This window comes from Cervus elaphus, chromosome 30 (genome assembly GCF_910594005.1).
Source record: "Cervus elaphus chromosome 30, mCerEla1.1, whole genome shotgun sequence".
Taxonomy (NCBI): Eukaryota; Metazoa; Chordata; class Mammalia; order Artiodactyla; family Cervidae; genus Cervus; species Cervus elaphus.
In genome coordinates, this window is record NC_057844.1 from 11,489,333 (window position 1) to 11,516,575 (window position 27,243).

At 43.6% G+C, this 27,243-nt stretch overlaps 1 non-coding gene across 1 annotated transcript; it reads left to right on the forward strand.

Moving 5' to 3' along the window:
* The first annotated feature begins 16,796 nt into the window (after positions 1 to 16,796).
* On the forward strand, positions 16,797 to 16,936 carry LOC122687135. The gene has a single exon (XR_006339036.1). It is a non-coding gene; the product is annotated as a U8 small nucleolar RNA (small nucleolar RNA).
* The last annotated feature ends 10,307 nt before the right edge of the window (positions 16,937 to 27,243 follow it).

Genomic DNA, 27,243 nt, shown 5'->3' on the forward strand with positions numbered 1-27,243 from the left:
AGGGACATGTGCAGAGATCCATGTGCTGCATTCGACAGATGGAGCAGAGACGGATGCGCCTGGACCCCAGCATCGCCCTCCCCTTCAGCCCAGTGGAAGCTTTTTCCATTGTTCTATCCCCTCCACACGGTTTGCATGGGAACCCAGCACGGTATGGACATCATTAAAAGTATTGTGACTGGAGGCTGAAATGAGACACTGATCATCCAATTAAGCAACGGATTTCATAAACAAATGCGATTCATTCTGCCTGCAGCCTGACATCGCTGTCTGAGGAGCACTGCTGAAAATAATGTGTCTGCCTATGTTCTACTTAAGCTTTCCGGTGCCGAGGAGCCCCACTAAGTCACAGAGAAAGGAGTCTGCAGATGGCTTGCTGCAGCCACGCAGCGGTGAACGAGCCCACACTCCCACACATCAGCCCCCCTTCCCTGGCCCCCCAGAAAGCCTCCAAGTGTCCCAGTTGCTGTTACACTGCCATGGCTACAAAGCCACCGGTGCAGCCAACTGGAGCAACGGCCTCCCGAGAAATGACAGATTTAAAGGAAGAAATACCGTGCACTTGCTGGAGGCGAGTTATTTTAATATAATGCCAAGATGACAGCTCTCCACATTTAATCATCAGACTCCCGATTTTTTTTTTTTTTTTTGCCACGACATTAGACTTTCTCACAATTTGAGAGAAGGCATCTTTTCCACCCATGCCTGACAGTTGCATGTTGGCAAGAAATGTATGTAAACTTCTCCAATTATTTTTAATAAAATGTAAAAGCCTGTCTGCAGAAGCCCCCTCCACCCCTCCGCAGCCCTCACCCACAGCCAGGGGTAGCTGTGGGCCGTGCCTTCAGGGCGAGGCCCCCGCGGCTTTGTAATTTTCCTGATGGCACTAACTTGCCACTCAGAAGCCTTGCCTCCCTGTCACCCACCACTGTGACCATTTCTTTTTTTAATGGTGTCTGTGATCAGCAGCTGTCAAAGAGACTGTGTGTTTGATTCTCTCTTCCTAAATGGACCAAAGCCGCCTGCTTGCCTCCTGATCGCAAGCTCAGCCTCCTCTCAAAGTCCAACAGCCATTACAAGGGACATTTGCATGTAAGTCCCGAGTTTGTTAATTCACACAAGGCCCCCCTCAGGTAGGTCTGGACAGTTCTCATGCCTGTTTATTCTTAACAGATGAGAAGCCAGAAGGGAGACAAGTTATGTCTTAATTAAGGATGCACAGCCTGATGGAATCACAGCCAGAACCCACACCCAGTGCACAAGCGACTGTGTATATCTTCTTTCCCCAAACTTTCAAAGGGTATCTACTGTCTGGAGGCCCCGAGGATGCAAAAATAAATAAGATAGATATGGGTCCTTCTCTAGAGGAGCTAACAAGGTAATAGAGCAGGCAGACAAGTAAATAAATAATACTAGTACATGTGAAAGGCAACACAACCCAGGTAAGCTCAAAGCGCGTGGAAACGGTTCCAAGACCTAGCAGTGCCTATGGGGTTTGGGGAGGCGTTCACGGAGATGACCGCGGAGCCAGGCCCTGCAAGGACGGTCAGGGAGGCAGGAGGGCCTCTGCCCGCCGACAGCGAAACCACAGGAGCAAGAGCAGGAGCCCTGACCTCCTGCACGTGGACCTCCACGACCTCCACGCAGCGTGGAGTGCGTCACAAGCAGAGCATCTTTAGGGAGGAAAGGGCCCAGTCCCCGCCATCCGGAGTGGAGGGAACGTCCGGGCACTCGGGAGGCGGAGGGAGGAAGTTGGCGGTCAGAAGACGGAGGACTGGAGCGGTTCTCTAATCGCCGCTGCTCTATTAATAATGATGCCCGTCCCAGAGAAGGCGGACTAAGTCCTCGTATGTCAGCAAGCCTTCTCTGCCCTTGCCCCAAGAGGGGACAGCGCAACCCGCGGGTCGAGGGGCCACTGCCCCGGGTGATAAGGCAAGCAGGGTGCCCCCGAAGGACACAGCGGCCTCCGAGACCGAGGAGCCCAGGCCGCCCCGGGGTGACCGGGAGAGGACTGTGCTCTCCGCGGAGGAGCCGCCGCCCACGAGCCACTCAGAGCCTCGCGCACCTTCGTTCCCAGCCTTCTCTGTTAACTACTGTGAGGGTCTCTCAAGAGAAAGGGGCTGCATGAGCACCCCGTCCTTGTCGCCTGACTGAGCAGTGCTGAGGGAGGGCTGGCCGACACCCCGGGGAGCGGGCTGGGAGCCCCCCGAGCCGCCCGCTCCCTCCTGGCCCACTTTTACCTCTCCCCGGGGTGCAGAGCAGGGGCTTGGGCCGCAGCGCTCTGGGTCATGACAGGAGGCGTTTTGCAGACCTAGGTTAGCTCCTGGCTTGTGTTCTGGGTAAAGAACCAGTGCTTCTTTGCAGCCATCTGGGCTCCAAACCGCCACTCCCCAGAGACAACACGCGGGGAGTGTTTGAGTCTAGTAAGGGTGTCCCCAGAGACATTCCCAGCCCGGTCACCAGCCGTGTTTGACAGCCGGCACCCCGCCCAGCACCCCGGCAGTGCTACTGGAAAATTCACCCTGTACTCGCAGGCCGTTCTTGCTCTGCTAATGCAAAAATAACATCCCAACAAAGCCCACGCCTGCTCCCGGGCGACGTCCGGGATCCCGCTCCGCACCCATCGCACCTGGGCTGTCTTTGCAGCTTCCCTTCCTTCCCCTTCCACGTGCTAAACTGAGATAGGGAGGAAGCTGAAAGAACCCGCCTCTTCGACCTGCGCTCCACTTCAAAGGAAACATGCAATCTCTTGAGGTGACTGCATTTATTCCGCCGCAGCTCAGTATAAGCACCGCCCTACCAGCTCACCGCAGGTTCCAAATGACAAATTTTGAGGGCTATTGAACACGCTGCGAGTTTGCCGAGCGGATCCGTGGAAAGTTCCTTAGCACAGCTGTCTCGGTAATTGTGACACATTAGAGGAGTGTGCCCGGGCCTGGGGCTCGCTGGGGCCGTGGGACAGCGTGGGCTCAGAGATTGGGCTCCACAGCCCATGAGACCAGCAGGGAGACCAGCCAGGCTTTGCAGCTTAATCCTATTTGGTTTAACGGGTTTGTTTCCCGTATCAGGAGGTCACGAATAGAGCAGGGATACAACCCGTGTTGCGGTGATGCTTTTGAGCAGGTCTGGGTGCCTATCAAGTGAGCTGCCCCCCACTTATATCCAGCTGCCTGGACAGCCGAATGCAAGCTGTATGCACCATCCGTGTCCTTCTCAGCCTGGAAGCAACTGGAGTGTTTCCCCTCTACCACCTTCACGGCCCCCTCGCTTCTCACCGGCACCGAGGCCCTGGCTTCAGGATCTAGTTCATCAGTCAGGCTCCTAGGCAAACAAGGGGCTAAATGTTCTAACAGACACATTTTTTTCCTGCGTTCCTCATTCAGCTAAGACTGTGTGAATGCCCTTGTGCTCCCTAACTGACTCAGGAAAGGACCTGGCATGGAATAATAATAAGAATCAAAAGTGGCAATATAGCCCATGCTAATTAACTATGGACCAGGCAAACACCAAGCGCATAACCTGTCACTGACTTTTTTCCTCATAACAACCCTGTGATAAAGCTATGGTTTTTATCCCCATTTTGCAGGTAAGCAAACTGAGGCCAGAAAAAATTATTAAGTAGACATTAGTGACTGCAAAACAAGGTGTGTTTTTATAACAATATTGATGACAATGCTGGTAGTGGCCAGAGTCCCTGCAGGCCCAGAACTCAACTTGTGGAGCAGAGGAAAGAACTCAAATTTCAGAATCAGACAAACTTAGAAATCTCAACTCCACTACTTATTAGCTGTGAATTTTATACCATTTTACCATTTCTTTAAATGTATCTGGGCTTCAAGATAATTGCATCTAGATTGGATTTTGTAAGTATTGCATATAAAAAAATATATGGCGGTTTAGCAGACAATAGGCCCGCAGAAATCCACGTCTGTTCCTTTCTTTCTCTATCTCTCAATCCCACATCTTATGAGCCAGCCCTCCCTTACCCACAGGGCATGTGTTGCAAGACCCCCAGTGGATGTCTGAAACCACAGATAGCATTGAACTCTAGCTATACCACAACTTTTCCTACCCATACACACCTGTGATAAAGTTTAACGTGTAAATTAGGCACATAAATTAAAAGAATATCTGAGTTGCCAGTATCACTACTCTTGTATTAATACCTTGGGGCCATTATTAAATAAAATGAGGGTATCTTGAACACAAGCCCCAGGGTACCACAGACCATCAGTCTGACAATCCAGATGGTTACTACGTGACTAACAGGCAGGACCAAGCAGTGGTTCACGGGTGAGGAAGGATGAAGTAGGATGGCAGGAGATGTCATCATGCTACTTAACGACAGCATTAAAACTTATAAATCGTTCATTTCTGGAATTTCCCACTCAATGCTTGAGGCCTGCAGTTGCTGCCGGGTACATAAAAGCACAAAAAGTGAGAACCCCGGATGAGGAGGAATGATTGGACTGTCTGCTGAATTGCTTGCTGTGATCCAGATTCCCTTCATGGATTTATCTCATTGCTAAGACATAAAACTCAAAGTGGGGTGGGGAGTAGAGTGCCTACCCCCTTCTCTACTCAGAATGAGTCTACTCATCTCTACTCTAGGCGTGAGTCACCAAAATGCCTAGAATGACTATCTGTGCATGCAAAATGTTTACAGAGGAAAGCTGTAACCAGGACCCAACCGTGGAATCAGTTAGCTAGTCTTTCTTCTCTCTTGACCGAAAGAATTATGAAACAAGAACAAAACAAATGGTCCTAACATAGAATAGAACTAAAATAGAATTGTCCTAAAAGAGCTACGTCCTCAAGTAATGATCTCCCTGTCACTGGTTGTATTCAAGCAAAGGCTGGACAACCAACCGTAAGAGATGTTGCAAAGGAGATTAATGCCTAGGCCAACAGCGGTTTGGTGAAATCAGTGATTTTTCATATGTTTTTAGCAGCAAAGCATAGAAGAAATAAAAGTCAGGTTGCTCACAGTGAAGAAAGGTGGGAAGCTCTGATCCTTCCATGGAAGTGCCAAGGAGTCCCTGTGAAGTCTTAGGACTCAGGAATTAAGCCAATAAGAAAAGCCAGCATTTGCACAGTATCTTGCAGTTTACAAAGTTTTCCTGTGCATGCAGGTTATCTTGCATGTATGTTATAGGTGAAGTGCAGACTAATATACCCTGCACTCTCTGAGAATATATACCCGGTAGCCCAAATAAAGTGAGTGTAAAATGGTTAAACTGTAAACACAGTGATATCATAGCGTCAAGGGAGAAAGACCCTGGAGGTCTGGGGTGGGGCAGAGGAGTAGAGAACTGCAGGCTCACCTATTTATAATTAGAAGTTATCCATTGCTTCCTTCAATAAACACTGTAATGGATATTGACTCTGAGCCAGGCTGTAGTCTAGGTACTGAGATTGTGACAGCGATTAAGAATAAAACCCCAGCTCTCAAAAAGCTTCGAGGAAGAGGCAGACACGCAAACAATATTAGGTACCAACAGTGACTGTGTGAATACACAGTTATTCAGTTAGATAACTTTAAATAGGGTGGTGGTGGAAGGCTTCCTGGAGGAGGTGGAAGGCTTCCTGGAGGAGGTGGTATTTGAATAAAGGAGTGCCAACCACACCAAGCTCTGAGGGAAGCATATGCTGACAGAGTCAACAGTGGTGTGTGGCACAGGAAGAGTTGTTTTCCAAGCCCCAGTGAGAATTCACACCACGTGGAGAACAGCAGAGATCAGAGATGCCAACCATCAGCGGTAGGCACCCACAGGCCGCAGCCCACCACCTCTCCTACAGGTTCCAAGGCTCCAAGAAGAACTCAACATGCAAGACACTGGTTGGAACAGCACTCGCAGAAAAGAGAAGTGATGCAGTAAAACTGCAACTAGGGACTCCCTGGGAAGTCCAGTAGTTAAGACTCTGCCCCCAATGCAGGGGGTGCAGGTTCTATCCCTGGTTGTGGAATTAAGAATCTACATGCCACAGGGTATGGCCCAAAAAAAGGAATTTAATTTTTTAAAAATGCATCTGAAGTGGGTGCCAGTCTTGGCCAGTGGGTCCCAGGCAAAGACTCTGTCCACTTTCCACAGAGGGAGGGGTCAGGTATACCGATGGAATCGGCCAGGGGCCTTCCGAAGCACAGGCTTAAGTGATAAAAGAAATTTCATCCCAGACCCAGAACGAGGGGAAAGACCCAGAAGAGAAAGAATAATCTGGAGCCAAGTGACAGCTTGGCACCCAGCTTCCAGTTGGGGGAAGATCCCTTGCCCTGGGCACTGATTGAGCAAGATGCGTGGAAGGTACAAAGCCCTAAGGTGAGGATAGGCACAGACAGAGGCTCCACAGATTCCACCATGCAAGGGAGACTGAGCTCATTAAAACTAAGGGTAACATCTAGATTTGGGGCCTCCGTAACTAAGGAGATGATGGTTCCATTATTCAGATGGGAACAGTTAACAGGTTCAGTGGAGGAGGCGTTAAGAATTCTATTTCAGAAACATGATAGATCAGATACCTATTAGGTACTCAGAAGCATAAAGTGTGTAAGATTCTTTTTTTCTCTCCCAACCTACTTAGAGACCATTTTCCAAAGGATGGTCTCGGAAAGCCATCATTTTTTTGGATGAGAGATAAAACTAAGGATCCATACACCACCAAGTGACTAAAATATACTCTGGTCCCCCAGATGAACTATCCCTAGAGTCACAGGCACAAACAGGGGATGCACTGGAGGCTTAGTTGAGGACTTGAGGGCTGAGTCCTCCTACAGCTGTTCGATTCTTCAGAGGTTCAGTTTCGGGGACCATGCTGATCCCAGGGCTGCTAAACCTCAGGCAGCCCCCTGCTTCAACCAAGAGGCAAAGCTGGTAGCAGGCTCAAATACCAGCCCTAGCTTTGTTCTTAGAGAAAAGCATCATAAGCCCAGCTCGTAAGACTCATCAGCCATATCCCTTCCCATTGCTTCCCATGCCTAATCAAGCAGGGTGCCAGGCATTTGTTGTTTAGTTGCTAAGTCATGTCATACTCTTTGTGACCCCATGGGCTGTAGTCCACCAGGCTCCTCTGTCCATGGGATTGCCCAGACAAAAATACTGGAGCGGGTTGCCATTTCCTTCCCCAGGGGATCTTCCCAACCCAGGAATTGAACCTGTGTCTCCTGTGTTGGTAGGCAGATTCTTTACAGCTGAGCCGCCAGGGGACCATCTGCCTAACCTTGAGATCATGTTGCAGAGATGCACACACATGAGTTAATACGTAAACTCGAACTCGCCATTTGGAACATGGAAAACTGCCTGTGAAATAGTCAAGGGGTATGTTATTCTGACTAAGAAAAAGTGTTACCTGAGGTATTTGAAGTCAGGTAAATATGTGGAGTGTTGCAGCATTCCCATTTCCCCACTCCCCATTCTCCTTATGCTCGTTTCCATGATGTGAGTCCATATGAGTGAGGAGCCATAATACTGATAGAAGCTGATGGTGAAGGAAGAGTGATGTTTCTAAAGGGCATGACCTCCAGAAGCTCTGAATGAAATACAAGGAAGGAGACAAACACTGGTGTGCACGCATCTTTTTGAATATAGTTACCTCCAGACATATTGCCCAGGAATGGAACTGCAGGACCACATGGTAACTTTACTGTTAGTTTCTTAGGGAATCTCCACACTGTTCTCCATAATGGCTCTACCAATCCAAAGAAAACTGTAATTCAAAAAGACACACATACCCCTATCTTCGTAGCAGCACTATTCACAAAAAGCCAAGACACGGAAGCAACCTAAATGTTCATCAACAGATGAGTGGATGAAGGAGATGTGGTACATGTATATTATACAACAGAATATTGCTCAGTCATAAAAAGGGATGAAGCAATGCCATTTGCAGCAACACAGACTGACCTAGAGATTATTACACTAAGTGAATAAGCCAGAGGAAGACAAATATCATATGGTATTGCTTATACATGGAATCTAAAAAACGAAAAAGGATACAAATGAACTGAGTAACACAACAGAATCTGACCCACAGACATAGAAAAGAAACGTATTGTTACCAAAGGGGGGAGGGAGGGAGGGGTGAATTGGGAGCTTGGGATTTACGTATTTATACTACTATATATAAAATACATGCCCACCAAGGACCTCCTGTACAGCGCAGGAAACTATGCTGAATACTTTGCATTAAAACTATAAAGGAAAAGAATTTGAAAATGAATATACATAACTGAATCACTGTGCTATACACCTGAAACTAACACAGTATTGTAAATCAACTATACTTCAATTTAAAAAAAAAAATATGAAGGAGGAAAGTACTATACTTACTCCATTCTAAGAGACTGAATTGACCAGCCTGTTGAAAGACATAAATGCTGACTCATGTGAGAGTTCCAGACACACATCTTTGTGGTTGCCTGTGGTTGATTTGAAGTTATTTATCAAACCACATCAATCCAACTGGTGACCAGACTACTACTTTCACCAGCAATATTTCAGATTTCTTTTCCACTCTCTTGACAAAGCATAAGCTTCTTAAACTCCTAAGTGATCAGGTTTCTCATGACAGAGGATTATTAATTCTGATCCTTTTACAATTTGGAACTTCAGTGAAATCTTCCCATTTGTCACCTCTTTAACCCAGCACAGATTTGACACCTCTCAGATTAATTTTGGTGATGAATCCGATTTCAAAGAACATTCATCCAAAGTTGAACCTATGCACCTGCTAATGTATTTCAGTACTTTTACTAATAGCTTTAGAGAGCTTTTTAATTTATATTTCACTGTATATTAAGATATCCTCCTTCAGTTCGCCTGCCTCTCCATGAGAACATTTTTCATATTTCAGATTAGGACACCAAACACTAGAACTAAATGGATGAGATAATTTTAAATATTATGCAGATACCCACGCAGGTCAGGTATTTTAATATTTTTCTCATCTCTAATTTATTTCTGTACTTGTTGAATGTGGCTTCTCATGTGTCCTTTTAAGTATCTTCTTAATTTTAATGACATTTCTGAAAGTTGTTTGAGCATGTTCTGAGTGTAGACATTTTTATGAAATGAGAAGAGGCCGTGGGGGTAATGAGGTAGAAGCTATTCTGGCTGGGAGCTTTCAGCACAATAAGGACACATAATGTGGTCATCAGTCTGTTCACTGATCTTGTGCAAATCACTTGACCTCTACGTCACATGGATCGAATGATGGTCATCTCATCACCATCTGCCCAACTGTCCCAAGGCAAACCTCATCAGAGTCATCGTCTAGTCTGTCCTCTTCCACGTCAATGAATGGAGCCAAGGGATAAAGATGCTGGGAGGACCTGGGGTGGGCAGGGGCCATAAAGGATGGGACACAGGAATATCAATACTCTACAACTTCTGCCCAGGAGGAGGGGGTGTTTCCGGAAGCTACTCTTTTGAGTCACAGCAAACACAGTCTTTAAGTCCTCTCCCAGTTCTCCCGTCCCCATTGTTTTCCAGCTTTGGTCCCATTGCTTCACCCCGATGGTCCCCTTCCTGCTCAAGCCCAGATCACCCTGATGGCTGCCTCAGCTTCCCGTTTGGTGTTCCTGCCACAGTTCTCTTCTCCTAAAACAATTCTCTTCGCCCAGATCTGATCACCAACCACCTGCCAACAAACCAACCAACCCACCATTAGTGATTTCCTTCCCCTACATGAGAGTCAGTTCAGTTCAATCGTGGTTTCTTGAATACTTCCCAAATGTCGGGCAGTCCTCAGCAATGCCATGAAAGACCTTCCAAACCTACTTGCTGGACTAAAGATGAGAACCAGATACACAGGCATGAAGTAGACACCACTGACCAAGTATCCATCTTCACTAATTGATATGTATTCAGGGATCTTTTTTAATTGACAAAAAGGGAATAAAATGGTGCATGAAAAGATGTCCCACATTGCTAATTATTAGAGAAATGCAAATCAAAACTACAATGAGATACTACCTCCCACCAGCCAGAATGGTTATCATCAAAAAATCCACAAACGATAAATACGAGAAAGGGTGTGGAGAGAAGGGAAACCTCCTACACTGTTGGTAGGAATGCAAATTAGTGGAGTCACCATGGAGAATAGTATGAAGGTTCCTTAAAAATTTAAAAACAGAGCTACCATATGACCCTGCAATCCCACTCATGGGCATATAGCTGGAGAAAAACATGATGCAAAATGAGGTGTGCAAATCAATGTTCACTGCACCACTGTTTACAATAGCCAAGACACGGAAGTGACCTAAATGTCCATCGACAGAGGAATGAATAGAGAAGATGTGGTACATATATACAATGGAATATTTCTCCATCATTAAAAAGAGATAATGCCATGTGCAGCAACATGAGTGTCATACTGAGTGAAGTCAGTCAGACGAGAAGGAGAAACATATGACATCCTTTATATGTGGAATCTAAACAGAAATGATACAAATGAACTTACTTACAAAACAGACTCACAGACTCAGATAATGAATTCAAGGTTGCCGGTGAGGGGAAGGAATAGATAGGGAGTTTGGGATGGACATGTACACTCTGCTACATTTAAAATGGATAACCAACAAGGACACTGCTATATAACACATGAAATTCTCTCCATGTTATGTGGCATTCTGGATGGGGGAGGAGTTTGGGGGAAAATGGATACATATGTATGGCTGAGTCCCTTTGCTATTCACCTGAAACTACCACACATTGTTTGTTAATGGGCTATACCCCCAAAAGAATATAAAATGTTAAAAAAAAAATAATGACACCTGTGTAATAGTGTAAGAGATAAAGTCAGAGGAGAGAATGAGATGGCAAACGCCTTCCCTTTATGCCTGGGGATGACTTGAAGCCTAGTGAAGGAAGAGTTCAGGATATAAGCTGATACGTGTTCAGGAATGTCTACAAGATTCTGACTTGAGAACTACAGTCCTGTCTGCAGGGCTAATAAAGCCCTAGAAACCTGAGCCTAGGTGTTCCTGATGGTGAAGCCCAAATGCTCCAACTCCATCCAGCTGCTTTCTTTAAGATGCCTTCCATCACCATCTGTCATGAGTTCTATCACGTTAAGAAATACCTATGGGATTTCTTTGGTGGTCCAGGGGTTAGGGCCCGGCACTTTTATTGCCATGGCTCAGGTTCAATCCTTGGTCAGGGAACTAAAATCCCTCAAGCCACATGGCACAACCAAAAAAAAAAAAAAAACAAAAAAGAAAGAAGTATCTATGGCCTCAAACATCAAGGTCCAGACCAGCTGTGAGCCACTTTTCTCTTCCCATAACTAAATAAGCTTATAGAAAAAAGTATCCTAGTACATTATATCCATAAATTAATATGAGGTTCATGCCTCTGTAACATGAGGAACATGAAATACTAATGTTTCCAACCTTCTCTTGAACATGCACTTTGGAACTGCACATGCATTTCCAAAATGAGTCACTAATAAGGGAAGCGGTGGGGAAAAAAAATCCGTGTATCCATCAGATAGATAAACAAACAAAGAAAATGCGGTGTGCACACAAGATGGACTATTACTCAGCTTTAAAAAGCAACTCCAGTACTCTTGCCTGGAGGATGCCACAGACAGAGGAGCCTGGTGGACTTCCGTCCATGGGGTGGCAAAGAGTCGGATACAACTGAGTGACTAACTCACTTTACAAAGGAAGGACATTCTGGCACACACAGTGTGGATGAACCTTGAGGACGTGAGGCTACGTGAAACAAGCCAGTCACAGAAAGACACGTCGCTTGTATGAGGCAGCTAGAGTGGTTACAGCCACAGGGGCAGAGAGAGGAGCCGTGGTTCCCGGGGGCTGCTGTTGAATGGAGACCAAGCTTCAGTCACGCACGACGTGGAGAGTTCTGCAGGTGGATAGTGGTGATGGCCACAGAGCAATGTCAATGTACTGAATACTACTGAGCCATACACTTAAAAATGGTTAAAGGGGTTAAACGTGTATTTTACCACAACTAAAAATGTTTAAAGAAAAGCAGACAGGCATACCAATTCCTCAAAATGGAGAGGGGTAAAAGTCACCTCCAAAATTCCGGTTATCACCCTCTATATATTTAACTGGCTTCCCTGGTGTCTCTGTGGTAAAGAACCCAACTACCAATGCAGGAGCTGACGGTTCAGTCCCTGGGTCAGGAAGATCCCCTGGAGGAAGAAATGGCAACCTACCCAGCATTCTCGCCTGGAAAATCCCATGGACAGGGGAGCCTGGTGGGCTACAGTCCAAGGGGTCATAAGGAGTCAGACACGACTTAGTGACTGAACAACAATATACTTAGCGGATGACAGCTCTCACCTGACAGGGTTCTGAGGGCTCTGGTGAGGGGCAGAGGGGGTTTAGACGGGGGATAGGATTTTCCAAGAATGGATCTGGGCAGCTGCAGCAACAGCAGAAGGCCTCAGGGAAGAGGGAGGTGATTTTCCCAAGTTTTTTGTTTGTTTGTTTGTTTTTAATTTAGAACTAATCCATTACCCTGGTACTTGCAATCCTAAAAATAGAGGGAAAAAAGCTATTTGTTTCAGGAACTAGGTTTTTTTTTTTCCTACTTTTCTCTTTTTCTTGGTAAATAACTAGATGTACGACCCTGAGCAAGGCACTGAAGCTCTCTGGATCTCCATTTCTTTATGCAAAATAGGACAGGAGAGGACGTGATGGCATTTAATTTTCCTCCGAGCCACAAAATCCTGATTCTATGACAAATTACCCCATTTCTACTCCCTCCCACCACACAAAATATAATTTAACTTATCTTTCTTCCTTTCAATATTTCAAATTTTCCTCAAGCAAATTATCTCATTAAATGGAAAATATTTTTCTACATCTTGAGAAGCATAGTTCCTTTTTTTTTTTCTTTTTGGCCTTGGATGCTTTCTTTTCATTAATACAACCACATACTTTGTTTCAATTTCAGTGATAAAGGAAAACACCGAATTATCTCCTTGTTCACATTCCTCTTCCTCAGAAGTCACCCACTACTTCATTACCCTGGAGACTTCCTTCAAGAAAAAAGCAGGAGTGTGATAAGATGAAAAGTTTTTCTTTTGAAATTCTTTTGTAACTTGAAATAAATTGTACTAAGAAAGCATTTCACTCATGGCCATTTCTGTTTGAAATATCTGGCAACAGAATAAAACTTTTTAAGACAAAGAAAAATGTAGTCCATCCTATAATGCTGCAATATGACCTGGTAGGAGAATTGTTTTAGCTTCTCATTTTCTTACTTTTTCTCTGTCAAAAAAACATGGCGGCCGTAACCCAACTTGCTGTTGGGCTGCTCTGTCAGGAACAGCCGTGTCTTGCTCATGTCTGATCCCTTTCCTGATTGATCAGGCAGCTCACTGATCAGTCATGTTCTGACTGATTGATACCCATGTCGTTAAATATTTCATTATTCCCCTGCCTGTAATTCAACTATGGATTCCATGCTATGGAATACATGCTCAATCACCTCAGTCGTGTTTGACTCTTTGTGACCCCATGCATTGCAGCCCTGCTGGGCTCCTCTGTCCATAGGATTCTCCAAGCAAGAATATTGGAGTGGGTTGTCATGTCCTTCTCCAAGGGATCTTCCCAACCCAGGGATTGAGCCTGCGTCTTTTATGTCTTCCGCATCGGCAGGCAGGTTCTTTACCATTATCACCACCTGGGAAGCCATGGAAGTACTATGGTTGCTGACTAGTTTGTCTGGAACAAGTAATGGAATGACACATGATGAGTAAAGGAAATGAAGTCTTCTTCTAGAAAGAGGGAGGCAGGAGGGGGTTAGTACCGGCATACTTTGCTATTTTATGCTTGTCACATCCAAATTCGAAGAATTAGATTTTGAAATTAACATGCTTTGTAAGCTAGGATGCATATGACTCTCTTCCTTAGGCAAATAAACTGTATTAAACAATACCTTGTTCTCATTCTGTTAATACTAGAGTTGATCATATTTGAATGGGCAAAGATAGTTGTCAAAAAAACCCTAAACTGTAGAGTGTTAGGGATAGCATAAACCTCCCTTCTGTCACTGAATTAAGTGTTTGTTCCTGATATTTAAATACCATTTTTTTTTCGAGGGCATCAGTGAACTCTGCGGAGTCTGGAAAGAAGCAATTTATTACCTGGAAATCCAGATTTATCCACTTTTCATGGATGAATACTATACATTTAGAAAATAGTGTAGGTTGTTCATCAAAGGATTTGACCAATGTTACCCTCATTTTGTTTAAAAGATTTCTTACAAATTATAAAACTCATTTATACATAAATAATATATACACAACTTATGCTATATATTATATTATATATAATATATAAAATATAATATATGTAACATATAATATAATATATATAACATATAATATAATATACCATGTTCTCAAAAGGCATCCTCACGAGAGACTCAGACTTCTTGGACTATGACAGAGTAGCTTGTATCAGACTGACCTTCCTTCTAAGAACAAATATAAAATGAGTAAAATGCAAAAACATCTCTTTATAGGCATCAAAAGCATCTGGGAACAGCCAAAACAAGATCTTGGACAAAAGAAAAGTATAAGAAAGTAAACCACACTCCTCCCAAAATATCTGCTAGTTCCGACACTTCCAAAGACAAGAAGCCAAGCATAAAGTATTTAAATAAGGCCCAAATGTCAATAAGGCTTGTGTGTGCTAAGTCGTTTCAAACTCATGGACTGTAGCGCGCCAGGCTTCTCTGTCCTTGGGCTTCCCCAGGCAAGAATACTAGGGGGGGTTGTCACGTCCTGCTCCAGGGGATCTTCCCGACCCAGGGAGTGAACCCGTGTCTCTTACATCTACTGCATTGGCAGGTGGGCTCTTTTCCACTGGGGCCACCTGGGGCCCTCGGGTGCAGCCCCTGAGTATAGCTCCTCTCAATCTGAAGACCTACGAATACAAATCATTCACCTCACATGCTTAACACACCAGAGCACGATAACTGTGATAACACCAGAGTACTGTAACTGACAGACACTGCTGCTCAAAAGCGGGGTCAGAGGTCAGGTTGGGGACAGAGAGAACAAGAGTCACGTCACGTAGCAGCCACTAATCCTATGCAATTCTGAAATCCACTCGGGCATATGTTGCCAGTTCCCTGATTAGGGCTGTTTGGGGAGTTGTTTACTAAGGCTCTTGGTTCCACCCTCCGGGATTGGGTCTCCTCCTTCTTGATTATTATTGCAAACTTTCTTTTTCCACAAGAAATGATCCGTGTTTGCAGGTAAGTAGCAGTCTCAGCCTGCTTCCTGCTTATATAAGATTAGGGACCCAGAGGGTTTTTTTCATTTTGAACTACTTCCACCCACTGTGGTCGGAGCTTATGACGCTTCTGTCAGTACAATTGTCTTAAAGATTTGGGCTTCCTGTGACAGTAGTGGGATTCACTCCACTAGACAAAACTCCACTCAGAAATCTTTTTTGTTCCAGGCCCCAGTCTGCCTGTGTTGGAAGTCAGGAAGCTGAAGAATAACCCCTTTAAGATTCCAAGAAAAATTTTGTCTAATTCTAATGGAGTGCACCCTTACATCATTCTGAAAACTTAACAATGTGCTTTATAGCTGTTCCCTTAAGATAATCTCTATCCTGAGACCAGGACTGATATTGAGAGCCTTTGCCATATGTAGAGGCTAGAAATAAGATACAGTTTTATTTTTACACTTAGTAAGCCCGGGATCCTTTATATTTTCTCTAATTTCTGCTAGAAACTGAAAAAGTTCCTCTATAGCTTCTTTCCTGCTCTTATATAATATTTCATCATACATGGCTAAAAATAACCAACTAGCACTATTGACATTCTTTCTGGAACTCTCTTTATGCAGGTACACTATTTCATTAGGTACATTTCCTATTGTCCATGTTACACCAGGCATCAGTCACTCTATATATTTTCTGCCAGTACGTAACACACGTTGCCCTTCCTCCAGCCTCTGGTAATAGCCTCTTCCCTGTCTTTCCAGTTGCTTTAACAGTTCCTTTGAAGATCTTCCAGGATCCTCCTTCCTCCTAGTCCCAAAGGTGATGCCACATGCATTAAGGTTTTATTTCAATCATACCTACTTCTAGTTATCATTTTCAGTTCCATTTGTCTCTTACTATGTAACTACCACCCCATAACTTGATGTCTTAATTTATTCCCAGATCTCATAGCTCTGTATGTAGATTGACCAACGTCAGCTACACAGTTCTTGCTTAGGGTCTCTTGCACAACAGCCATTAAACAATGGCAGGGCTGTGGTCATCTGAGATCTCGCCCAGGCCAGACCGCCTAAAAGCCCAGTCACTCTTCCATCAGGCTTCTCACTTCTCTTTCTTTCTCTTCCTCTCCCTCTCCAACTCCTGCACCCCTTTTCTCTCTCCCAGAACTGATCTTCCAGTGCCTCTCCATGTGGCTTGATTCTCTAAAAGCATTATGGTCCCAGAGTAATTTCACATCTTAACAGTCAGGTTCTCAGAGTGTGTATCCAAAGAATGAGCGTCCCAGGGGGCCAGATAAGCAGCAAGACTTACGCCTTACGCCTGAGCCCCAGAAATCACAGTGTCAAAGCAGATGTGCCCTATTGGAGGAGAGTGAGTTACAAGAATCAGTTTGTTTTCTGTTTCCCAAAGGGGAGAACAAAAATACTAGGAGGATGATTCATTACAGGGACATCTTTGGAGACTGATACAGTAAAACCATGAAAAACAAAGAGAAAACTTTAAAAAACAGTCAAATAAAATACAACACATCACCTTCAAGGAGCAACAAGAGGACTGATGCTGGCTTTTCAAAAATAAAATGATATCGTCAGGTAGGATAATCCTTACCTGTTCCTCCTTTTGGAGGGCAGAATAGAACATGATGATTTGGAGCTCGCATGATTCGTGATTAACGGCTCTGCGTAATCAGGACTTGCAAAAATAAAATGATAGCATCTAGGAGATAATGGAATAACATGTTTAATTTAAATCCAGTTACTTGCTCAAAGAAAATAACTGCCAACTTGGAATTATATATCTAACAGAAACAACCTACAAAAATGAAAAATGTGAAAAGATATATTTTACCATAGCATCAAAGAACATCAAATTCCTAGAACTAAATCTGAAATATGTGCAAGACTTCAACACTGAATAAGAGATATTTTTAAAAGACTTGCAGATTCAGTACAATCAAAATTAAATTCAAGCCACTGTTTTTACATAATTCACCAGTTCCTCTTGTGGAAATGAAAAGAGTTAAAAGTAAATGCAGTAATTTAGAAGAACAAAACTGGGATCTTATTCTACTTATATTAACCCCTGTTAAAGAGTCAAGATGGTAATGATATAAAAATAGACTGACCTATGGAATATAACAGAGATGTCAGAAAGAAACCCACATACACATGGTCCCCTGATTAATAACAATAGCAAAGAGGCAACAGTGCAAAGAAGCAACTCACTACAAAAAGATTTATGTTTTCAATAAATGGTCTGGGCCACTGGATATCCATATGGAAGGAAAAAAATATGACCTGGTTTCTCCTTACTGCTTATAGTGAAATGTGAGAAGAGAGAGATACAGTAAAGAAAAAAAAAATTGTTAAGCAAAACAGAACCAGAAACTAAAGATATGGTAGATCCTCAGTCGATCCACATTGCCGAAAATGCTGGTGTGCCCACACCAGCCACAGGTGTGGCTGGACAGTCACACATAAAGAGACTGTCCAGCAGCCAGCTCAGTAGAGGCCAGGAACAGAGACGAGATTACACCAGGAGAAACACTGCCAGGCTGGGCTAGAGGATACAGTGGACAAAATGAAGGAAGGCTTCTGGGCTTCTGGGTTTCTACAAGACAGAACCATAGAGCTATTTCACTGTGAATATGCCTTATCCTGGGCTTCCCAGGTGGCACTAGTGGTGAAGAACCCAAGTGCCAAGGCAGGAGACATAGAGACTTGGGTTCGATCCCTGGGAAGGGAAGATCCCTTGGAGGAGGGCATGGCAATCCACTCTAGTAGTCTTGCCTGACAAATCCCATGGACAGAGGGGCCTGGCGGGCTGCAGTCCATAGGGTCACAAAGAGTTGGACATGACGGAGCACACACACGTGCCTTATCCTTCAAGAAAAGGGATGAATACACCCGAAGGTGATTCAGAGATGGGCGGTCGCCACTGTCACTGCAGCTTCAGAGGGCACAGGCCCGGGGGACAGAGCTGTCTTCTCCTTGGCTTCAGAGGGCCAGGCTGCTGTCACTGGAACCTTCGCGACCAGCTGTCACCCAGAGCCTTGGAGGCAGGGCCCCGAGCCAGAGGCTCAGGGGCGGAGCTGCCATCCAGGACTGTGGGAGCAACACCGCTGCCCGCAGGAGCTCAGGGGGAGGAGAGTCAAGTCACAAAGGATTGTCCTTGAACCTGAAGATCTAATGGAACCGGCCTTGCTAGGTTTCAAATTTGCTTTGGATTCATCATCTTTCTTCTTTCCAGTTTCTCCCTTTCAGAATAGAAATGTCTCTCCTATGCTTGCCACACCATTGTATTTTGGAAACACGTATTGTATTGTATTTTGTATTCTAAGCATTGTGTTTTGGAAGTAACGTGTCTAGTTTCACAAGTTCACAACTGTTAAGGAATTTTGCTTCAAGAGGTATCACAGTTCAAGTCTCCCCCACGTTTAGATGATTCTGAGGAGAGCCTCTAGACATGGAGTTGACGCCAGAATTGGTGAGGATTTTTGGAGCTGCTGGGATACAGTGAATGGATTTTGCATCTGATAAGGACAGGAAGTCTGTGCTAAAAATATTCATAATGGCACTGTATCAATCAACCAAAACTGTCAACTATCCAAAGGTCTATAAATAGTAAAATGTATAAATGGATATTGGTGTATCCACACAACAGAATGCCACAGAGGTTGGCAACCACTCTTTATGACTAAATGCAACAATAGGAGTGAGTCTCACAAATATAACTGAGAAAAGAAGTTATCCTCAAAAGAGCATCTTACATATGATTCCATACACACAAAACACAAAGGCAGCCCAGTGTAATCCACGATCTCAGAGTCGGGAGGGTGAGCTCGCTTTAGGGGGAGCAGTGACTGGAAAGGCGCGTGAGGGCTCCTGGAATGCTGGTCACGGTCACGGTCAGTATCTTGAGCTGAATTCCGTTTGTAGAAATCCCCTGAGCTGGATGCTTATTATGTGACCCCTTTCCTGTATGTATATTATACTGTCATAGAGTTTTTGCTTTAATGAAGAAAAAATAAAGATGCTTTTAGATAAATTAAATACAGAGAGTTCAGAGCCAGCAGGTCTAGAGTAAAATAACTACTATTGTGAATTTTTTAGGCAGAAGAAAATGATTCCAGGTGGAAGAATGGAAATGAAAGAAAGCATGAACAGTAATAGACTATATAAGTAGGTATGTCAAACCAAACAAATATTGACTGTATAAAACCATAAGAATAGTGTCTTAAGAATTATAAAGTACATGCAAAATTAAAATACATGACAATAGCACAAACAAATGGGATCAATGTAAAGTGTTCTATATGCTTACATTTTCCAGGAAATGTTGAAAAAGTACTAATTCATAGTAGATTCTTATTAAGTCTAGTATGCATGTTGTAATCCCTAAATACTAAAATAAAATAAAGACTACTATTTTACTATTTGTTTTCTTTGTTTTTCCTCTTTTACACCATCTTTGGAACTAATCAACAATATCAAAAACTTGCTATTCCATGTTCCTCCTTTATTTACTTGCCATTGGTTACAATTTACTTTATTTTATTTTTTAATAAAATAAATAAAGGCAAGTAAATAAAGGAATAAAGGAAGAAAATGGAATATCAATTTTTTGAAGTGTTGACTAGTTCCAAAGATGGCGTGAAAGAAGAAAAACAGAGAAAACAAATAGTAAAACAATAGTCTTAAGTACATGAACTAGTTAATTATACCAAGAAAAATGAACTACATATTCTAAGACTAAAATTGCCAGGCTACATTTTTTTTAAAACTATGCTGCTTATAGTGGACATACTAATACAGGAACAGAAACAACAAAATTAAAAAAATTAAAACAGATATACTATACAAGCACTAAACAAAAGAAAACCACATGTTACATGAACATCAGGCAAAGCAGATTTTAAGAAACAGCACAACCATAGCATAACAATGTGAATATGCTTAACATGACTGAACTGGAGCCTTAAAAATGGTAAGATGGTAAATTTCATGCTATGTGTTTTTTCCACAATTAAAATTCCAAAATTTTTAAAAAAGGAAGAATGTTGCTAGAGATTAAATTGGGGCTTTGTAATGATAAAAGGGTCAATCCATAAGGAAGATAAAACAATTCTTGGTTTGTATTTATATAGCATTTCATCAAAATGGGCTTGCCAGGAGCACTAGCAGTAAAGAACCTGTCTGCTAATGCAGGAGACATAAGAGTCACAGGTTCAATCCCTGGGTCAGGAAGATCCCCTGGAGGAGGGCATGGCAACCCACTCCAGTATTCTTGCCTGGAGAATCCCATGGACAGAGAAGCCTGGTGGGTTATAGTCTATAGTCTTGAAAAGAGTCAGATACAAATGAAATGACTTAGCGTACAGGCTTCAAAATATATAAAACAAAAGTTGAAACAACTAAGAAAAACAATAAATGAAAATATCCTTATGATAAATATAATTGATTTCATAACTTTTCTTATTCTAAATTCTCCCCATGTTGGCCTTTAGGAATAAACCTAAAGGCTAGTTTGCTAAGAGAGAGCTCTTGGGAAGGCAGAGTAATTAATTTCAGGTATGCAGATCAATAATGGTTTGACTTGGCCTACAGATACTTTTCAGGGTATCTAGAAGCCTGCATAACCATCTGATAATCAAGATCCCTTAAAAGGAGAAAATAAACGTTAAAACAAATCACATCCAGCTTGCTGGGGAGACTACTGAAGCTCTTTTTTTTTTTTTTTTTGACACCTGACCTTTTGAAACGCAGCTGGCCATGATCCAAGAAGAGGCCTTAGTCACTGGGGACACACTGCAGTTACTGACATATGTGTGAAAAATTGTGCTGAGTGGCGCACAGTTGTTGTGTGGCTGTGTTCAGTGATATGTGTGGGAAACACTTTGTTTAATGGTGCGTGATACACTTACTGCTGTGCTTATTGATATATGTCTGAAACTCCAGATCCAAACAGTATAAATAGTTTGACTGCTGGCTTTACCAAAAAGACAGAAACGGGTGGAGAAAAAAGGAAAAAACATTTGGGCTTTCAAATCAAACATACAGTGATTAAAATCCCAGTGTGAGGATTTTGAGACTCTTGAGAGTCCCAAGAGCAAGGAGATCAAACCAGTCAATCCTAAAGGAAATCAATGTGGAATATTCATTGGAAGGACTGGATGCTGAAGGTCCAATAGTTTGGCCACCTGATGCAAAGAGCCAACTCACTGGGAAAGACCCTGATGCTGGGAAAGACTGCGGGCAGGAGGAGAAGGGGGTGGCAGGGAATGAGATGGCTGAATGGCATCATGAACTCAATGGACATGAGTTTGAGCAGACTTCAGGAGATGGTGAAGGACAGGGAAGCCTGGCATGCTGCAGTCCATGGGGTTGCAAAAAGTCGGACATGGCTTAGCAACTGAACAACAACAATACCCTTAGGCAAGTCACTTAACTTCACTGAGCATGTTTTCCTGTCTTCAAACGGAACAATGATGTCTCCTTTCAGATGTCTGCAAGGATTAGAAGCGACATGGAACATCGGGCCCAGGCCTGTCACACAGACTGATCATCAAAGCCCAAAGTCACTGCTCCTTGTGGAGGATCACACGGTTTCCAAGCCAAGCTCATCCTATCCAAGTTCAAGCCCAGCACCTAATACAAGCTCTACAGGTCTCCAGAACACGGTCTCCTCCACAGTAATCAATTTATGCCAAAGCTTTTGTAACATAAACAATGAACTTAAAACATACTGACATTCAAAGGGTAACCGAGCTATACAGAATATCATTTAAATTTTCCCTCGTCCTTTGGTGAAGAAGTGGTAAAGCATTGACTTTCCCTTTCACCCAGAATTGGTCAAGAAAGAAGTGTGATCTTTGCCTTCATCATACTCATATTATTTTTAAAAGAAACTATGGATGTAAAAGAGCACTAAATCTATTCAAATAAAATTTTCATTCACATAACACTCTTCTCTGATAAACTCTCATTATTTAACAAGAATTTCCTGAAAGCCTACTGAAACAAGATGCTCATTAAAGCCCTAGACAGACAGAAAAAAAAAGTTGCCCTGCTTTCTCTCCAGATGGGCTGCATAAGGACCAGACTTTTGATATTCCCTAATCTGACCAGATCTGAAGAACAAAAGGAAACAGGAGAGGGAAATACGAGTGGAAGAAGGTCACAGTGTATACTGTCCATTTCCAAACCAACCCAGCCCAGGTTCACACAAAACTACACGAGAGGTTATCTCAACCATCAGTCAACCATCTCCACTCTCAGAAACAGTGGGAAATCCATCATCTTCTCAGGCCACCGTACACTCGAGTGTTTGAGGAGAGTTCAGTCGTCATGGATGAATGTGAGAATTGGACCATAAAGAAGGTTGAGCGCCGAAGAATTAATCCTTTCCAACTGTGGCGAAGACTCCTGAGGGTCCCTTGGAGAGCAAGGAGATCCAACCAGTCCATCCTAAAGGAAATCAACCCTAAACATTCATTGGAAGGACCAATACTGAAGCTGAAGCTCCAATACTTTGGCCACCTGATGCGAAGAACTGACTCGTTGGAAAAGACCCTGATGCTGGGAAAGATTGAGGGCAGGAAGAGAAGGGGACGACAGAGGATGAGATGGTTGGATGGCATCACCGACTCGATGGACATGAGTTTGAGCCGGCTCTGTGAGATGGTGAAGGACGGGGGAGCCTGGCGTGCTGCCGTCCACAGGGTCACAGAGTCGGACACCGCTGAGGGACTGAACTGAACTGAAGAGATGGTTTCTGACAGACACCTGGGTCCCCAACTGTCTCCAAGCTCAGCTGTGCCCTTCCCCTCAGGGCAGAGCAGATGCTTAGCAAGAAGGGAAGCTCTGTAAAGGGGTTTTCAAGTCCAATCTAATGTGGATAAGCTTTAGGGCTGAGGGAACATGTGTTTTACAAGCTTTTTCTCATACAGTAATTTTAGTAACTAAAACTGAAAAGTATGAAACATTTTTGTTTCCACTAAGTCATTCTTTGGTGTGCCTTGAAAGCATGGATTCCCGTCAAGATAGCTGTTTAAAAAACAACACAACAAAAACTCAAGACATAAAACCGGATTCTTCCAGTTTTATCTATATTCACGGTTAAATGGAGTCTATAAATGTGACTCTTGAAGTCAATAATCTTGAAGCTGTTTTAAAAACACAAACTTTAATATCTAGCTCACTTATTTCCCAAGTTTATCTTTTTAAGGGAACGTGGGCAGTTAAATACATGGTATTGTAAGTATGACAGTTAGGACCCTAGGAAAAAAAATAGTCGCCTTAGGGAGTAAGTTCATAATAGGAGATGAAAGGTAATATTCATATCTACTCCCTACCCCATCTCCCAGAAAAAAATTAATAGAAGCTGCAACTCCAAATTGTGTGCCAGTTGCTTGATTCATCTGACACTTTTCTAAAACACTGGTTTGGTCAAACTGCAAAAGAAGTCAAATGTATCTGTTTGACTTTCTCCACCCTCCTATTCTGGTTTCAACACCAGAAAAGTGCTAATGAGTTTTTAAAAAAAAAAAAAAAAAAAGAACAATATTGAGTAGCAAAAGAGAGAAGAAAGGAGACTTCCCTGGCAATCCAGTGGTTAAGACTCCATGCTTCCAACGCAGAGGACTTGAGCTTGATCCCTGGTTGGGGAATTAATATCCCACATGCCTCTAGCTGTGGTCAAAAGATAAATAAATAATTTTTTAATGGTAAAAAAGAAAACAAGAAGGCAGATTCAGATAATCCATAAATCTTCAATAAGCCTCAGAATTAATTATTTCAAATTATATATACATCGAGTGAGGTGAAGATTAGGCCACCAAGATGTAGACAGATAGATATAAACAAGGCATACCATCAGTGGAAGCATTTTAAAGCTGCTCAGGTATATAATGAGCTATCTTGACTTTCGTCATCATACGTTGGGCGTTTTCAAAATAGATGTTCATCATTTCTCAGCCTGCAGAGGTTCTGTTACCTTTAGGGAACATTATAAAAAAAAAGAAAAATCAAATGGCATTACCATAACCAGAGAGAGGAGGGCAAAAGAAAGTTAAATACCTTAGGCCCTTTATATTTATAAAAGTGGTTTTCTTTTACATGAGAAAGCTAGCAGTTTTTGAAATTCAGAAGAGGGGACAGGGTTGCAAAAGGGTTAAAGTGACCTCAAAGAATCACTGAATCACAAGCATAACCTCTGACCAGGCCAGCTGACTGTTTTCTAGTGTTTTATGTAAAACTCAAAATTGAACTTGCCAACAGACATGGAAAATTAAATTCCCCTGAGGAAGTTGCAAGGGCCTACATTTTGCTACAGTAGAAATAGAACATTAATGGAAGTGGCACAATATCTGTCTTTTTTAATCAAAATCTCAACAGGGCCCTGAACAGTAGCATGCTTCAAAGGAAGCAGCGCTGAGAGTGGAAGCAAAGCGCCCCTTTGTGCGAGGCTGCCACCTCTATTAGGAGCATGCATGATGGATGAGGGACACGCAGCCAGGGGACAGATCACATCTTTGAGTGGCTGAACATGCATTTAGATTGTTCATCCGCTCCTGGTGATTCGAGCAGAGAAACTACCAAAATGGGTTTTTAAGTACTTGGCTTTCTAGACCTATCGACCTAATAAAATGAAGAACTAACAAGCTAAAGGAAAGGCGGTAAGGCAAGATGGAACATGCCCTGAACCCAGAAGATGCGGTCTGGCACTGAGGCTCCACCGCTCCCTAGACTGTAACTTCTTTAAGTAACTTCAGTTTTCTTACATGCAGAAGACATTAATGCTGCCTGCTTCTCAGGATCGCAGCATCATCGTATACATGAAGAGCCCGACGGCTGTCAGTTATTACTACATCATCAGCCAATGCAGATATTTAATTAGGAAGAGCTCTGACATGGGCAAGACAGAGATCGTGGTTGCATACTGCCTGGGGAAGGACCAGAGGCTAGGAGACCCTGGGACTTGCATTCATTACCTTTGTCAACTTATCATCATACAGGGTCCAGCCCTCAGAGAGACAGATTCAGATCCCTGATTCTTCAGCACTATGAAAACAGACCCTTTTCTGAATAGCAGAATCACTTCAAGCCACCTCATGATTCTGAGGTATAAAACCAAAACAGCAAGCCAAGATTCCGCAATGCAAAGCCTAATTTGCACAGGAACAGAATACATGTTTCCATAAGGCCAGCCCATTCTCTCCCTGACAACAAGCCTACATGGAAAACCAAGCTACCAGAAGGAGGAGGCAGGGTGCTCGGGGACAAGGACTCAGGTGCATAGGTAACAGGCACATTCCAGGTGTCCATTCCCTTACCAGGAGTTACACAGGGCTTCCCAGGGAGCGCTAGCAGTAAAGAGCTCACTTGCCAATGCAGGAGACATAAGAGTCGCAGATTCAGTCACTGGGACAGGAAGATCCCTTGGAGGCGGGTTTGGCAACCCACTCCACTATTCTTGCCTGCAGAATCCCATGGACAGAGGAGCCTGGCGGGCTACAGTCCATGGGATCGCAAAGAGTCAGACACGACTGAAATGATTAAGCACGCACACAAGTGTAATCTAGCCTCAGGGCCAGCTGAGAGGTAGGCCAGGCTTCTGGCCTGGGATCAGGGCTTGGGTATTGTCTATATGGCTGTCTCATCTCCATTTAAGGGGAGGCAGACCTAGAGACCGGGACAGGGAATACAAGCAGGAAGGTGGCAGGAAATAGAACTAAAAACTAAGCGTGGACTAGACCACGTTGTTGTTGTTGTCTAAGTCATGTTTGACTCTTTTGCCACCTCATGGACTGCAGCCCGCCAGGCTCCTTTGTCCATGGGATTTCCCAGGCAAGAATACTGGAGTGGGCTGCCATTTCCTTCTCCAGGGGATCTTCCCGACCCAGGAATCGAACCTGAGTCTATTGCGTCTTCTGCATTGGCAGGTGAGTACTCTACCTGCTGAGCCACTGGGGAAGCTGGACTAGAGCAGACACCTTCTATAAAATATTGAGTTGGGCCAAGTTCATTCAGGTTTTTCTGTAAGATGTTATGTACTAACCTGAAAGGACTTTTTGGCCAACCCAATATGTCTACCAGAAGATCTGTCAATGTCTGTAACTGCCTTCCGGTCCTGACACGGAAGGAGTTCCAGAGGTTTTCCTGGCTCCAGGTTGGAAAGAAAATACCTTCAGGCCGCATCCTTTCTGGAAGTCTCTCTCTCATGGCTTACAGATGTCTGTCAGTCACCTCCCCAGCTACACTGGCCTGAGAGAGAAGCTGGTCACCCGCCTCGTTATCACTTCAGGCCTCTGGCAGGGTGTCATGACAGCACCCGGGGCTGATGGGAGGGCACCGGGCGCAGAGCGGGCGGCCGACAGGCCTAAGTGGCACATTACCATTCACCAAAGCAGGAGACAGTGGGCCGCCAAATCTCTGTGTGTTTTCCAGAGAATTCTTGAACTAAAGAAGGAGTGAATTTATTATTACTAGAGTCTAACCCTTGCATGTGACTGTCAAGTTCACTGCTGCCTTGAAATATAGCCCTAAGACAAAATGATCGACTAATCTACCTTTAGAAAAGTGGAAGGGTTAGTTGCTCAGTTGTGTCCGACTCTTTGTGATCCCACAAACTGTAGCCTGCCAGGCTCCTCTGTCCATGGAATTTCCCAGGCAAGAATACTGGAGTGGGCTGCCATTCCCTTTTCCAGGGGATCTTCCCAACCCAGGGATCAAACTTGCATCTCCTGCATTGGCAAGTGGATTCTTCACCATCTGAACCATCAGGAAAACTAATGTTAGAAGAACTACTGTAAAAAATGCTTCTGCTAAACCATTGTTTTTTGGTGTGGTTTTTTTTTTTTTTTTTTTTGGTAAATCAGAGGCTTATACAACTGTCAAAGAAATTGCAACCCCTGGGGGACTTTAATATTGTTTGTGTACTTGAAAAGTTAGTTTTAAAAAATAATAGCCAACCAAGAGAGATGTAAAAAGTGAATTACACCAACAGAAAGGAAAAAAAGAAAAAAAAAGAAC